The 15173-nt window shown below is 47.1% G+C and overlaps 1 pseudogene; it reads right to left on the bottom strand.

Moving 5' to 3' along the window:
- Window positions 1-644: 644 nt before the first annotated feature.
- On the bottom strand, window positions 645-14416 carry LOC132522629 (uncharacterized; annotated as a pseudogene).
- Between the last annotated feature and the right edge of the window lie 757 nt (window positions 14417-15173).

Below are 15173 nucleotides of genomic sequence, written 5' to 3'. Positions count from 1 at the left end.
AATGCCAAGGTGGGGTGAACCACACATGCTAGATTCTCATTCTCGGAAACAAGAGATGTCCCCAGTTAAACCCAGAAAGTCCTCTCGAGGCTCAAACACATCCATCATTTCCTGCCATGTTGACCAAGCTTGGGCGCTGCCCAGCACTCACGGGGGCCCACCGCAAAGCCGGAGATGTGGGAGGAGTCCTGTGTCACTTCTCTGTGCCCCACTCGGTGAGCCACCTGCCCCATGCTCCCTGGGAACAACCAGAAACAAACCCTCCACTTCTTTTTTTTGGTGTCATTTTATACCCTTTATCTCACCTCTCACTATCTCTTTCAGACTTCATTCTCAGTGCTTGTGACTGTAGGTCCAAAGGAGGGATGAGGTAATGGATTAGAATGAACTGGATGGCTCTAGTTTAAGTGATCTTCCAGGGCACAGGGGCAGGTAGTGCTTGAGGCTCTTCTTACTTTGTTGGAAGAACGGCAAAATCCAACAAAAGCCGACACATCCGGAGCCTTTACTCGGGGCGGAGGCACTGAGCTGAGCGCTCGCTCTACATCCATTGTTCTTTTAATCCTCACAACGACCTCAAAGGGAAGATCATTTTAGCCACATTTAGATGTGAGCAAACTGGCTCAGAGCAGTGAATTTAGGCCTCACAGATAGTCGGAGGAGAGCTGGGCTTGGAGTAGGGGGCTGTCTGTAAGGCGGGCATTTTTAACCACTAGCTGCCTGTCTGCTTCTAACCAGTCTGGCTGTGGTCTGCAGTCCCCTTCACTGTCACGGCCAGTGTCCTTGAAACCCTTGGAAGGGGAAGTGGCTGCTGGCAGCTCACCTGTACAGAAGCGGCGGGGAGCCCCTAGGGGTGCAAACTGACAGCCCACCAGCTGCAAATGGCAACAGATGGATCTGTTTGCCCAACAGCATATTGTTAGTCTTGTTGTTTTAATGAATTCGATGACCTTCATGGGGCAGGTCCAATTCACACCTGATTTCAGCACTCCTTACAGCGGTAAACGAGTTACTTCACACCTATAGGTTAGCTGTCTGGCTCTGAAAGGCATTTGCCTTTACACCTTGGAAAGAGCTAGCAAGTTGTCAGAAATGCCTGCCCAGGCCCCTCTTCTACCCTGTGGTGTTAGCAGGTCTGAGTGGAAAGCAGGAAGAATACGTTTTCTGTTTGCATGAGAAACTATAAACTTCAGTCTCGTTCTGGATCAATGAGGCTTTTAAGGGTAGGACCAGGGACCTAACCTTCATTGCATACCACTTTTTCCATCTAACCTAATCCTGTATCAATCCTATAAAGTACAGACTTCTGTAATTCCCATTTTACTGGTGAGAAAACTAAGGTTCACCCAGGTGACATAACTGATCCATGGTGACAGAAATCACGTCCAAGCCCTCAATCTCACTCACTGCCTGTGTTCTCAACCCTCCCAGCATATTAGGATCACCTGGGGGGAATCTTGTAGGATACCAATGTCTGATTCAAACCCAAACCAATTAAATCTGAATCTCTAGGGGCTGCGGCTGGGGCCTCAGTGGTGGTTGGATTTTTTTAAGTGCCCCAGGTGATTCTAATGTGGTGAGAAGGCGGCATGATTTGGAGAGCAGGTGATACAAGTTCCCACATCAAATGGGTGCTTTGTTTGGGAAGTGGGGGATGCTTCTATCAAAGGACAGGCCTGGCAGCTGCCTCTGGCAGTGGACTGCGTGTTGACACATCCACAGGACAGGTACAGGAACAGGAAGTTGTATTGTGTAATGGTTAACAGTTGTAGTCAGTTTCTGGAGACAGAAGTCTTGGGCTGGAATCTGTGCCCCTCATTGACTGGATGACTTTGGGCATGTTGTTTTACTCCTATGAGGCTCAGTCTACTCATCACTGGAGAGGGGATAATAAAGGACTCCACCTTAGAGGCTGCTGTGAGGAGGCAAGTGTCAGCGTGCATCTACTGAGCTCAGCACAGATTTGGGCACCTTGCGGGCAATTAGTCACTGTTAGTTACGGATGGCAAAGAATACAGCCCCAAGCGCATGCTATAAATACTAAGTAGTTTCAAAGACAAATTTAAACTCTCAGAAGGATTTCTGCCTCCTCACTTCTGATTGTCAAGAGTTTAGACTTATCCTCTGAACTCATTTGCCTTGGTTTAGCATCGGGGGAACTGTCCTACAGGTGGCCGATTAGCAGTCTGTTGACAGTCTGCAAACAGGCAGTCGGGCTGGGGTGTGGAACAGGCAATAGAAGGAGAGCTCTAAGGGCTCTGACTGCAGGTGGTGGGGCCCAGCTAGGGGAACTGGGGCCCCAGGAAAAACCTTCAGCTCCCAGTAAGGAGGAGCAGGACCCAATCTCAGAACGGAATAGGGGTCTTTTTCTAGGATCCAAGGACCTCCCTTCTACACCCCAAGCCCGGTTGCCTTTTGGCTTTTTTTTTGGTGGTGGTGGGGTATCGTTCTCACCACCTAACAACTCTACTTTCCATTATCTCAATGTGGTTTATCCTTTTATGCCCAAATCAAGCCTTGGCTATTCTGTGCCTCTTGGAGGACCAATCTAGATGAAAGTTAGCAATACTTCCCCCGAGTGGCTATAGGACTTTATGTAATTTTGCCTGGAATTGTTAGTTGCCTTTGTATGAGCATACCTTGTTTTAAAATATTTTTGATTTCTAGAGGTTGGAGACCATGTTTTATACTACTAGGCAACCCCGCCTCCTCTTACCACAAAGGTTAACACAAGTTTTTGGCTCTTAATAGATAAAAGAGCATTCTTTCCACATGAAACAAAACCCAGAAGTCAAAGAAGGCTCAAAGATCTTTTAGTCCAGGAGCAGCAACCTGTCCTCTTGACCCACAGGCTAAACCCTGCAGATATGTGTTATTTGGCCAGGCCAATGCTTTAACATTTCACACAATTTATCAGCCTGATCCTTAAAGGCATGTGAGCCTGTGACCCCTAATCTGAGCCCAGATCCCCAAATTCTTGGACCTTCTTGCCCACAACATCCCTCATATGTGGCCCTCCTGCCTATGCTTCCAGAATTCTTCCTGAATAAAAATCATTACTAGAGTAGCCACCTGAAATTAACCTGCTGCAAATTAACTACGTTAAATCCTTTTGATAGCTCACTGTTCACTGCTGAATGCTTTTCCCATTCCCAAGCATTCCATCACCAGACTGATATAGCCTTTTAGATACATTTTCCAGCGTGTTTTTCAGGAAGATGACAGGTAACTTAGAACTATATTTAACTTTGCTCTGCAACCCTGGTCACCTTAAAATGACCTTGGCAAATATCCTTCTTCACTCTTGCAGAATACTGGCTTTGTGTGTCCGTCCAAACTTCTGTACTTAAGAGTGAACTTTCTCAATAATCGTACGTCTAGCTCATGATTGTGGGTGAGCTGAAAGTCTAGGCTGCACCAGCACCCCAGAGGCTGCAATCTGAGGATGGGATAGATCTAAGTAGATCTTACCTCCTGTGGCCCTGTTAGGCCAAGAGGTTTTCAAGGCCTCATGCTGCACGGAGGTTAGCTCCTGCCTGAATGCACAGGAATGCAACCCCAGCAATTATTTACCAGATGGAATGTGCTTTTTTCTGTATCTCTCTGTCTTAAGGGAACTCTGTCAAAATTTTTGGTTCTAGTTTTTGACAGAGTGGCTTGTAGACCTGTTATAACCTGATGAGCAGGAAGAAATTCCATATTTTTCTGTTTTCAGGAAAAATAATTCCTACATGAAGGGCCATCTGGAGAACTAGGTGTATAATAAATCACTGTTAACACCAATTACACTTACTGGAAGCCCAGTTATTTTCTTGCAAGTAGAGACAGGAGGACATGGTATTGGCTTCTGAAAACAATGTCGTCATGAACTTCCTTGTGGGAGAGCCAAAGGTCAGGAAGAAAAGAGTTGCTACACTAGGGGAAACGGAAGACTATTAGAATTTTTCCTTTTTCCTTCAACTGTAGTCATCACAAAAATCGAATATGGTCTTATCCTGTGTAGCTTTCCTTACATACTTTTAGAAGGTACTGTCCTTTGCAATTTGTACTGATCCATTGATCTTAATCAGGACGCACGCTTTCAAGTCAGTATCACTTAGTAGCTGAATCACCTTAAGCCTCTCCTTCCCACTTGGAAAATGTGGCCAATGGAAATGTATTTGTGTGTCTAGCCTCCCGGCACACATGAATTCCATTCTCTTGCAAGCAAAAAATCCCAAAGAAAAGGGCGTCTACACGCAAATGATTTTAACTAGTGAAGATTTCAAACAGGAAAATAATTAGAAACAATCTAAATGTTAAAACAATAGGCTGTTTAAATTATTTATGTGTTGGAGATATTAATCACCCTTCTTCTATGAACAGATTCCACCTTCTCCCTTTTCCCCACTAAAGGAGTGGAAAATCAAACTCAGAAAGGGCCTCTGTGTCCCTTCTTTTTCATCACAGTGGTTGGTCCACGATGCACACATGATCTAATCCAGGTCAAAGGTTTTCCCTGAGATTTTTCTGTTGAAAAGACTTTGTCCTCCCTTTCTGGAGAAGAGTTGTATGATTGAGTCCCACATTTGCAGGTGGCATGGCCCCCATCACGTGGAGAACTCTGGAAGGAGAAGGAACAGCGGAGAACTCTGGTGACATCAAGCCCCTGGCCCCTAACACTTAAGTCCTCAGGGCTGCCTGGTTCTTGCAGTTCAGTGAGCAATCCCAGTATTTTCTCATTAAATTTTCCTTTTCCTTACGCTAGTTGGAGTTGGCTTCCTGTTACTTGCAACTGCAAGGGTTTTAACTAACAGCTTGTGCATTCATTAACGTTGATGATTAGGAGGACCACATAGCAGCATGGAAAGTGATTTTGATGAATTTTACAAAGAGCACCATATAAAATTATATGAATGATATCATTACAGCTATTTAATCATTCACGTGCAAAATAAGCGGAAAAGAAGTACCTTAAAAATGTAATGGGGGCTTCCCTGGTGGCGCAGTGGTTGAGAGTCTGCCTGCCGATGCAGGGGACACGGGTTGGTGCCCCGGTCCGGGAAGATCCCACATGCCGCGGAGCGGCTGGGCCCGTGAGCCATGGCCGCTGAGCCTGCGCGTCCGGAGCCTGTGCTCCGCAATGGGAGAGGCCACAACAGTGAGAGGCCTGCGTACCGCAAAAAAAAAAAAAAAGATGTAATGAATGTTTAGCATGGTAGAGTTATGGGTGATTTATCAAACTACGTTCAGTATGCAAAGTTAAATGTGGCTTATTGTTTTTCTACAACTGACCAAATCTTCCTCATCAACGTCCTTCATACTGACCATTAACTGTATCTTAGTCTCTTTGGAGAGGAAAAAGGTTTTAGTTTAAAAGAGTTGCTTTGCTTTTGTTTTTGTTTTAAGGTAAATGGCGAATCTTGTATTGTTTCCTGCCCTCCTTTCCAATATGGTGCCTTGGTTCATTGCAGAGGCAGGTGCTTGAGGCAACAGGAGAGAGTGAGCTTTACATTTGTACACCTGTTATCAGGGTTGGTGTCATGGACTGAATATTTGTGCCCCCTACCCCAAATTCATAGGTTGAAGACCTAACTCCCACAATGTGATGGTATGTGACATGGAGCCTTTGAAAGGTAATTAGGGTTAGCTGAGGTCACACAGGTGTGGCTAATCCCACCAATCATGGGATTAGCGGCCTTATAAGAAAAAGAAGAGAGAATTCATTCTCTCTCCCTGCATGCACAAAAACAAGGAAAGGCCATGTGAATACACAGCGAGAAGTTTGCTATCTACAAGCCCGGAAGAGAGCTCTCACCAAGAACCCAATCAGCCGGTTCTTCCCAACTCTAGAACTGTGAGAAAATAAATATCTGCTGTGCAAGCCACCTAGTCTGTGGTCTGTTGTTACGGCAGCCTGAGCTAAGACTGTTGGTGCTGACGTTTTTAGCAATGTCTCTGGGTACCTGGCTGGTTGTACTACCGACCTCTGTGCTTGGAGAAACTGTGGCTCTTTCTAGCTCAGTCAGAGCTGGAGGGTCTTCCCTTCTGACTTGCTCCCAGCTGCAGACAAAAAAATGTTGCCTGTCATTTCAGTAAACAAAGAATGTTGCCTGCTATTCCAGTGAACAACACGTTTCCAGGCCATCAAGTCATCAGCCACTTCAGCCGCCCTGACGGCGCACCCTGGGGGGAATTCAGGATGGAGAAAAACAGGATACTGGTTCTAGATAGTTAAGATGCATATCTAAGGAATAATTTCATGAGCCCAGACTCTTCCATCTTCCCCTAGAAAAGCACTAACATCATTAACGTGAGATGTCATTTTTTTGTGATTAGCAGTAATCTTTTAATGTTCAAGTACATGTTTTTTTGTTTTGTTTTGTTTTGTTTCAGCAAAAACTCCTATATATCCTGGCTCCTCCCTTACCTCTTCAGAGTAGTTCCTCAGAGCTACCTGAGAGGGCATCTCCTGGGCTACAGTCCTCAGTAAGGTCCCTGAATAAAGCATAACTTGCAACTTTTAGGATGTGTGTTTTTCTTCAGTTGACATTGCCCCTACCTTGGCTTTGGTGGCCCTGCAGACCACCCTGTGTCTCAGCCACATCCCTCATCTGGTCACTGGCTTAGGTTAGTCAGCCAGCCCATCCCTTACTATGGCAGCCAACTCTCAACTCAGCTGTACCCACATTCTGGAGGATGTGTGGAGATGTCTTGGTCCCTCTTCTGCCACTCTGGGGCTGAAGAGGCCCAGAAGCACTCATGCAGACCCTCTGCCTGATCACCATGCTGTAGTGGTGTTGTTTTAGTTGTTGAATGATCCTTTATCGAAATAACTCCCTTTGCAGCTCTTAAGTAGCTGGGCATTCCACTGTACCACTGTTGAGGTTTATATATGATGCCATGAGTGTGGTGGCCATCAACACAACAGGCCCCTGGATCTCCTTAATGGTTCCAGAGAGCTCTTTGGCTAATGATTGGTACTACATCTGTCTGGCAATGTTGACAATTCCATCTGCAGTACTATTTCCACTGTGCTTAATGTTCTTCTGCTTCTTTCTGTCCCTCGTGGTCCCTTGAGGGCTTTGATGATCAGGGAAGAGGCAGAAAAGGTCTGGACTGTCTGTTCTGAATGGTCTGTTTCACTGTAATCCTCAGACCCTTCCAGGTACCGGCTGCCTTGGCAATGTCTTTACCTACAGTTTTTGGAGACAGACCCAGGGGGCCACTCTTGGGGTCCAGGGCAGATGTGACACCAACGTCCCCATCAGTGCACTCCAGGTTTATGACTTTGATCTCACTGAGGTCGAACTTGGCAGCACAGTGGAGGCGACTGGTGTCTGATGACCCCAACGTGGGACACCTGGAGAAAGTTGCGTCTTGGCATCCTCTGAATGCTGAAAGGCCCATGCTATGCTTTCATTCTCCTCCTTTGTACGTGCTGGCAGGGGCCACTTGTGTGACAGTCCATTGGCTGAGTCCCATGAGGAGCAGGTGACAGTTTCCCTGTCCTTTCAGGGCTCCTTTCCCTCAGTCTATCTACCACCCATGATCTCAGCCTTGAACGGAGAAGCCAGGATACACATAAGTCGTCTTTTCTCCTCCAACCTCTGTCTTGTCTTCTGATAGCACTCTCTTAGCTTGGAAAGGTAAAACAACCCATCTTTTCTGTGCAGCAAGGACACCCCTTATGTCAAACCTCAGTTCTCTGTACCCTTGGCTTTGAGCTCAGGTCTGATCTTCTGACCTTTGATATGTTAATGGGAGTGACAGGAATTTACAAAATCCTTTTCTTTTTCTACAACCTCTGACTTCTAAAGACTGTTTTCATAGAAGCTGAAATTTGAAAGTCAAAAGCTGGATGTGTACATTTTTTTCTTTTTGCATTCCTGCTATAAGAATCTCAAACCTCCCCAAGGCATAGAGATACCACCAATTGATCAGGGGAAAAGTCATTCACAGAGTATAAAAGAGAATAATCTATTTAAAATATATTACCCTTATTACATTTTTTTCAGACTTTCCATGATGTCTTTTACCTGTTTACCTATCACCCAAACTCCCTGACCACCCCTGCCCAAATTGCAAAATGGAATAATACTAATTATTGTTTATTGAATGCTCAGTGTCAGCCAATAACCCTATAGCTGTTCATATCTCCACTGAAGAGATGAGAAATTGGGGCTTAGAAAGGTGGCTTGTACAATGTAACAGAGCTAATTTGCAGGAAAAAAACTTTAGAAAATACATTTCTATCTTTTTTGCTTTTGCTTACTTTGGCTCAAAAGTCAAGCATTTACTCCAATATGGCAAATGTAAAACTTAAAAAGACAAAAAAGAAAAAAATCCATTTAATAAGTTAGTCCTTAACACACTGCTTAGAAAATAGTAAGCTCTCAAAAGGAGGGCAACAGTTATTATTTATTAATATTATTTCTATTGATGTCCCAGGAGATGAGCATCTTAGTATATACAGATGAAAGTCCATCGCAGTCAAAATGTTGGTACAATTTGATATTTCCACAGCTGAGCAAGAAAGTAGGTGAAGTACTTTGGGAAGGCAGAAGCCCCTGGTTGAGTTGGGAACATGCGGTTGGCCTTCTCCTTTTCTTTAGGCTAGGAATCCGAGAGACCTGGGCTATTGCTCAAGCTTGGCCTACAATGTGGGGAGGCCACGGAAGGTCCTCTTTATGGTTTAGTTTCCTCATCCATAAAATGAGGGGTTTGGGGACTTCCCTGGTGGCCCAGTGGTAAAGAATTCGCCTTCCAATGCAGGGGATGCAGGTTTGACCCCTGGTCGGGGAACTAAGATCCCACATGCCGCGGGGCAACTAAACCCGTGAGCGCCAACTACTGAGCCCACACGCTTCAGCTAGAGAGCCCGTGTGCCGCAAACTACGGAGCCCACATGCTCTGGAGCCCACGTGCCACAACTACAGAACCCACGTGCTCGGGAGCCTGTGAGTCACAACTAGAGAGAAGCCCACACACCACAACGAAGAGACCACATGTTGCAACAAAGATCCAGCGTGCCACAAGAGACCCGACACAGCCAAAAATAACAAAATAAAATAGAAAAGAAAAAAATTAAAAAAGAAAAATAAATAAAATTAGGGGGTTGGAAATCACCAAATGGTTGCTGAGGTTTCTCCTAATATTAAGAATCCTGGGGAAATGACATCCTCAGAGTTGGGAAAGTCTAGACAGCCCCAGAGTGCTGCATTGTCACCCGAACACCAATGTCTCTCTACCTTTTGTCCTCCTCTGATCTCTCCTGTGCTCAACCCCAATTCAGGGGAGGAAGCTGAAAGAATGTGGCGATAGAGAGAGAAAGGGGGGAAGGGCAGCAAGGGGGAAAACAAAATGCAGATGATGGAGAGTGTGGGCAAGACAAAAATTACACACATACACTTTTAGAGAAAGGACATGGGGGAAAAGGGAGGAGGAGTCAAAGAATGACCATTTACCTTCTTTTGCTCAGCAAATAAAACAACAGCTGAAACGTATGAAGCCCTCATTCTAGGCCTGGCACCTTGTTGAATGTGTCACGTGGGTTATCTTATCTCATTTAGTCCTCACACATCTCATTTCCTAGACAGGTGTGAACTAAGGCTTACAAAGTTCATCAATGTGCCCCACATCTCTATCTTAGACCATTCAGGCTACTATACCAAAGTACCATAGACTGGGTAGCTTATACACAACAGAGATCGGTTTCTCACAATTTGGAGGCTAGACGTCTGCTATCAAGGTTCAGGACAGACTATGTTTGATGAAGACTCTCTTCCGGTTGCAGACTGCCTATTCTCACTGTATCGTCACACTACTGAAAGATAGTGAGAGAGCTCTCTGGGGCCCCTTTTATAAGGATACTAATCCCATTCGTGACAGCTTCACTCTCATGATCTAATCAACTCCCAAATGCCCCACCTCCAAATATTATTACATTAGGGGTTAGGGTTTCAACATATGAATTTTGGGGGTCACAAACATTCAGTCCACTGCAATCACTAATGAGTAAGAGGCAGGACTAGGAATTGAACCTCAGTGTCTTTGATTGTAGGGCTGTACTCATAAACACCAGCCCACACTGCTCTCCTCTGTGCTAGGGAATGTCGCTATGTCACTTAAGGCTGACTTAGCATTTAATCTTGATGTCATGGCTGACCTAGCATGATGAGTTCACCACCCAGAGGCAGACAGACAGTCAGGCACCTACCTACACACTCACTCACCCCTTGATGACACTCAAGAAGGCTCAGCAAAGAAAATTCAAAACAGTGAATAATATAAAGTCTTTTTTTATTAGATGCCATCGTATAGGGACAACTGTTTCAGCTTCTTAATTAACTCTAGCTTAACTGAATGTTGAAATTAACCCTTGTTCCTTCAGATGTAAGTTCATTGTCTGGACACATTCCCAGATCATTCTCAGATGACCACAGATGCCTGAGGTTTGTTGGGGGATAATATACATATAAATAAGTGGTGACTACCCCTAGCTAACCACATCAAATTTTCTTAGTATCATCCCTATCAGAAAACCAGAGTAAGCCTCATTTTAGGGTACTTCTAAGCTCACCAAGGGCCATAAGAATTACAGTAAAAGATAGAGCTGTGGCTTCCCTGGTGGCACAGTGGTTGAGAGTCTGCCTGCTGATGCAGGGGACACGGGTTCGTGCCCTGGTCCAGGAAGATCCCACATGCCGCGGAGTGGCTGGGCCCGTGAGCCCTGGCCGCTGAACCTGCATGTCTGGAGCCTGTGCTCCGCAACGGGAGAGGCCGCAGCAGTGAGAGGCCCGCGTACCGCAAAAAAAAAAAAGCTGTGATGTGATAGTGTCTCATTAGGGGTCTTTCACATGTGATCATTTCCCTAACATTTCAACTGTGGGATTTGTGAGGAAACTTGGGGAAGTCCGCATCAGATCCCTACCCAAAAGTCTCTGAGGTCCATACACTTTCCCTGGATCTTTCTTTGTTTCACTGTAGGGATATTATACAGAGCTTGGAACCACTGAGACTCAGGTTCAAATTCTGCCTCTGTCATTTACTGACTGTGAGGCAGGGGGGCCCATCCCTTGCCCATGGAACTGCAGTAGCTTCTCCTGTCAACAGGAATCACAGCCCAGGTTATTTTATGGATCAGGTGAGCCCGCACACAAAACACACCAGCATAGGACCTGCAGCACAGCAGGTGTTCAATCACTGTGAATTCTCTTTCTTCCTGTTTCTGTATGTATTACTGTATAACAAACCATCCTAAGGAAGTGGCCCTAAGGACTATGCATGCCCATTTGCCGTGAGAGCTTTAGCTAACTTACTTGAATAACAGCCAGGTGTTTGCTATGGTTCAGCCATCAGGGTTGGGCTCACCTGGAGTCACTAATGCACTCCTGCATCCCCTCAGGAGGCTCAGTTGGTCTCAGATATCCAATATGGCTTCACTCCCATATCAGGCACCTTTGCTAGGATGGCTAGAACAGCTAGGACCTGGCCAGGGTCCTCTCTTTCCACGAGGTCACTCCAGCACAGTGGTTAGCAGGGCCAGCTTCATAGGGTGCAACATGTGTAGTCACACAGGGCCCCGTACCTAGAAGGGTGCCTGCTTGGTTTAATGCTCTGTTACCACTGCCACTGCCTTGAAATACTTAATACTTTTTTTTTTTTTTTTTTTTAGCGGTACGCGGGCCTCTCACTGTTGTGGCCTCTCCCGCTTCAGAGCACAGGCTCCAGATGCGCAGGCTCAGCGGCCATGGCCCACGGGCCCAGCCGCTCCGCGGCATGTGGGACCCTCCTGGACCGGGGCACGAACCCGTGACCCCCGCATTGGCAGGCGGACTCCCAACCGCTGCGCCACCAGGGAAGCCCGCTTAATACTTTTTAAATAAGAGACCCTGCATTTTCATTTTTACACTGGCTCCTGAAAATTATGTAGCCAGTACTTGTAGCCACATCTCTTTCCGCAAAGGCTCCAGGCTCCAAGAGGGTGAAAGAAGAAGCTGGAAAGCTTCTTAAGACTTAGGCCAGGACTCACACAGTATCACTTCACTGCATTCCACGGGCCAAAGCAACTCACAAGGCCATGCTGACTCAAGGGGAGGAGGAGTAAAGTCTCTGTGGCCATCCACCTCACGGCCGTTTCCTTCCTCCAGCATTCCCATGAACAGTCAGGTCCTGACAGAGCTCGTTTGGTGCTAAGAGGCAGAAACCCACCTAAGCTTCCTCATAGAAAGAGGGATTGACAGTAGAGAGTCAGAAATCTCCCAGAAAGAAGGGTAGCCACACTTTAGGAAAGTGGAAATGAGAGTTAGAAACTCAGAGCCTGAGGCTATGCTTTGCCTCTCAGGGATCACGTTGGTTTCCTTGGTGAGTCAGCCGGGATCTGGGGGCCGGGGTGGGTGGGTGGGGAGCAGGAACTTGGTCACTCAGAAGAGACAACTGCCCCTTCCAGGGGCTGTAGGCTGGATGGGCTCTCAAGAAGGGGCTGTGGATAAGGTCATATAACCTGATGGAATGCTTGTCTTTATTTATCAACTATTTATGAAGGGCCAATAATTATGAGCAAGACCATGTCTGGGCCTATGGGGATATAATTTGGCCCTAGAGGACCAGCGCCCCTTCTTCTCAGTCACATAAAGGCATTTTTGGCTACCTCTTTTTTTTTTTTTCGCGGTACGCGGGCCTCTCCCGTTGCAAAGCAACAGGCTCCGGACGCGCAGGCTCAGCGGCCATGGCTCACGGGCCCAGCCGCTCTGCGGCATGTGGGATCCTCCCGGACCGGGGCACGAACCCATGTCCCCTGCATCGGCAGGCGGACTCTCAACCACTGCGCCACCAGGGAAGCCCCTGGCTACCTCTTATTGAAGCAAAGGGAGGGGTGGGTGTGGGGATCAGCTTTCTTTTTATTGTTCCTTGGGCCCAGAGAGTCAGTTCTGGTTCTTGCTGGATGGCTCACCTGACCTCAAATGGCAACACCCACCTACAGTGGAGGTTTAGGAGAATGCATTCTCTTACTAAAATGTCAATTAGCCTCACAGAACGGCTGAGTGATGAAGAACCAGAAATTGTGACTTCATCTGAGTCAACTCTATCCCACTCCAGGGAAGATGGCCAACTTAGGCTCTCAGAAGGAGGGATTCCTACACTGAGAGCCCCATCTCTCTCACACAGCTCTCCTCAGTGTGATTCCCCACCCCACCTCTCCCATTTCAGCCCCTTACAGTTCCTTCCTTCACACCCTCATCCAGTGTACTCATCCCTTTCTCAGGAAACCCCACCTACTTCCCCCCATACATACTGCCCTTCCTTGTTCCTCTCTTGGTGCTTTCTTGTAAACTCCAACATTTACAGTCTCCGCTGGTGCTGGGGTTCTCCTATGCCCAGTTTCGTTGGCTCTGAAAGACAAGGTTCCATCTAGCGAGTGAAAGAGACATTGGTGAGGGATCAGATCCCAGTGCAGTTTCCCGCCAGTGACAGCTGTGGGAGAGTATTTTCATTCATTACCTAAAACACAAGCAACTTCAACCAAGTGAACGTTCATACTTCTCAGTGACGACACAATCTAGTTTTATTTGAAGAAATGATATTTTTCTTTATTAATCTGACTTTGACTAGCTCCTTGTTAGCAGTAAACTTGGCATTATTTAGTTGGAGAATTAAAATTTTCTGGTATCTAGTCTACATGATAAGAATCACCACAAGAACTATGAACAGGTCTGTCTTAATTACCCAGGACGGCTAGTGTCTACTTGGATAAGAACTTCCGGATCGTCAATCTCTCCACTGATAAAAAAGGATAGCTCCTGGCCTCAAGGAACTTCCAATCAAGTGGAGCGGACAGTCTTACACTCAGATAAAACCAAAGAGTGAGGGGCCGATGAGAGATGGGCGGGAAAGGGAGGAAAGTTTCAAGAAGCAAGAGTGAGACGGGGATTAGCTTGCAGCTAGGTTCCAAGTGGGAGCTCAGGTGTAAAGGAGGGCGGGGACCCTTTCAAACTGCTGCCATAGTTGTGTGCACACAGATGACCCCACTGGAGTGGAGGTGTTCTCTCCGGGCAGGGGCTGGGTCTTGTTTCCTCAACTGCAGGAAAGCCTGCCCGGCTTGCCCTCGCCACTGTGTGGGCTTGCCGTGAGATTCAGGGTTCAGGCAGGTGAAAACCAAGCCTGGGCACAGGCGGAGGTTCCTCTCAGGAGACTTTACTAGACACGCCCCCCGCCCCACTTCCTCTCACTCTTCACTCCAGATACACATTTAGCTGCACCTTCTGGGTTCCTCCAGTTGGAGGGAACCCAGGAAGGAGATTTTAGCACTGTGCCTATTTCCCATGATATTACTTTACTTGCTTCCCACTTCGACTCCATTATCAGGCAGCTTCACAATTCCTGAGACGAATGGTCCCCGAGCCTCCCCGAAGCCCTCCTTGACGCTGTGCAGCATCTCCCTTTCCCAACTTCCGGCTACTCACCGCCAGACTGAAGCACCTTTCCGCTTCTGACTACTACTACAACAACAAACCCCCCGCCCCGACTCAACGCGCGCGCATGCGCATTAACCACGCATTAGCTACCCTCCCCCGCCCCCGGGGGGATGTGGGCGTGGCGGGTTGCTTGATTTCTCTAAGCCGCTTTTAAATTGGGACGTTTGCTGGGGCGTCCTGTGCTCAGTTCTCGGTGGGTTAGGACCACTGAGTTTCCTAATCAATTTCTGGGCTCCACGCAATCCTTTTTAGAACCTTTTTGCTTGATATGCGTCTGGAGACATTCGCGTCCCGGCTGCAAAGCTGGAGCCTATGGAGTGGATGGAGCAGGCAGACAGAGCCTGGGCTTCTCAACGAGCAACGTCAGCTTAGTTATTCCAGATCTGTCCTGGCTGCCAAGTCCTCTTTTTCTTCTTTCTTACTATAAGGGAAACTTGCCGCTCAGTAGCTTTCTTTCAAGTGGAAGTCGGTGTGCTTTGATACCCTCCGGGAGCATTTACAGGCGGGGGACACAGGTGGGCTGTTGGAATCCGTGTATTTACCTTCTAGGGGAATGCACTGGAGACACGCTGCGCTAGAGGAGAAGGGAAGCCAGGTCAGATTGGCTTTCCAGGCGCCCCTGTGTGCCCTCTCCGTTCCACCGATTCCCTTTCTTCTTCTACCCTGAAGGCCCTTGCTTTTGGCCTTGGCCAGACCATGGAAATTGACACTGCAAGT

This window comes from Lagenorhynchus albirostris, chromosome 7, assembly GCF_949774975.1.
Source record: "Lagenorhynchus albirostris chromosome 7, mLagAlb1.1, whole genome shotgun sequence".
NCBI lineage: Eukaryota > Metazoa > Chordata > Mammalia > Artiodactyla > Delphinidae > Lagenorhynchus > Lagenorhynchus albirostris.
The sequence above is the reverse complement of the archived record's forward strand: the minus strand, read 5'-3'. Positions and strand labels throughout refer to the sequence as shown.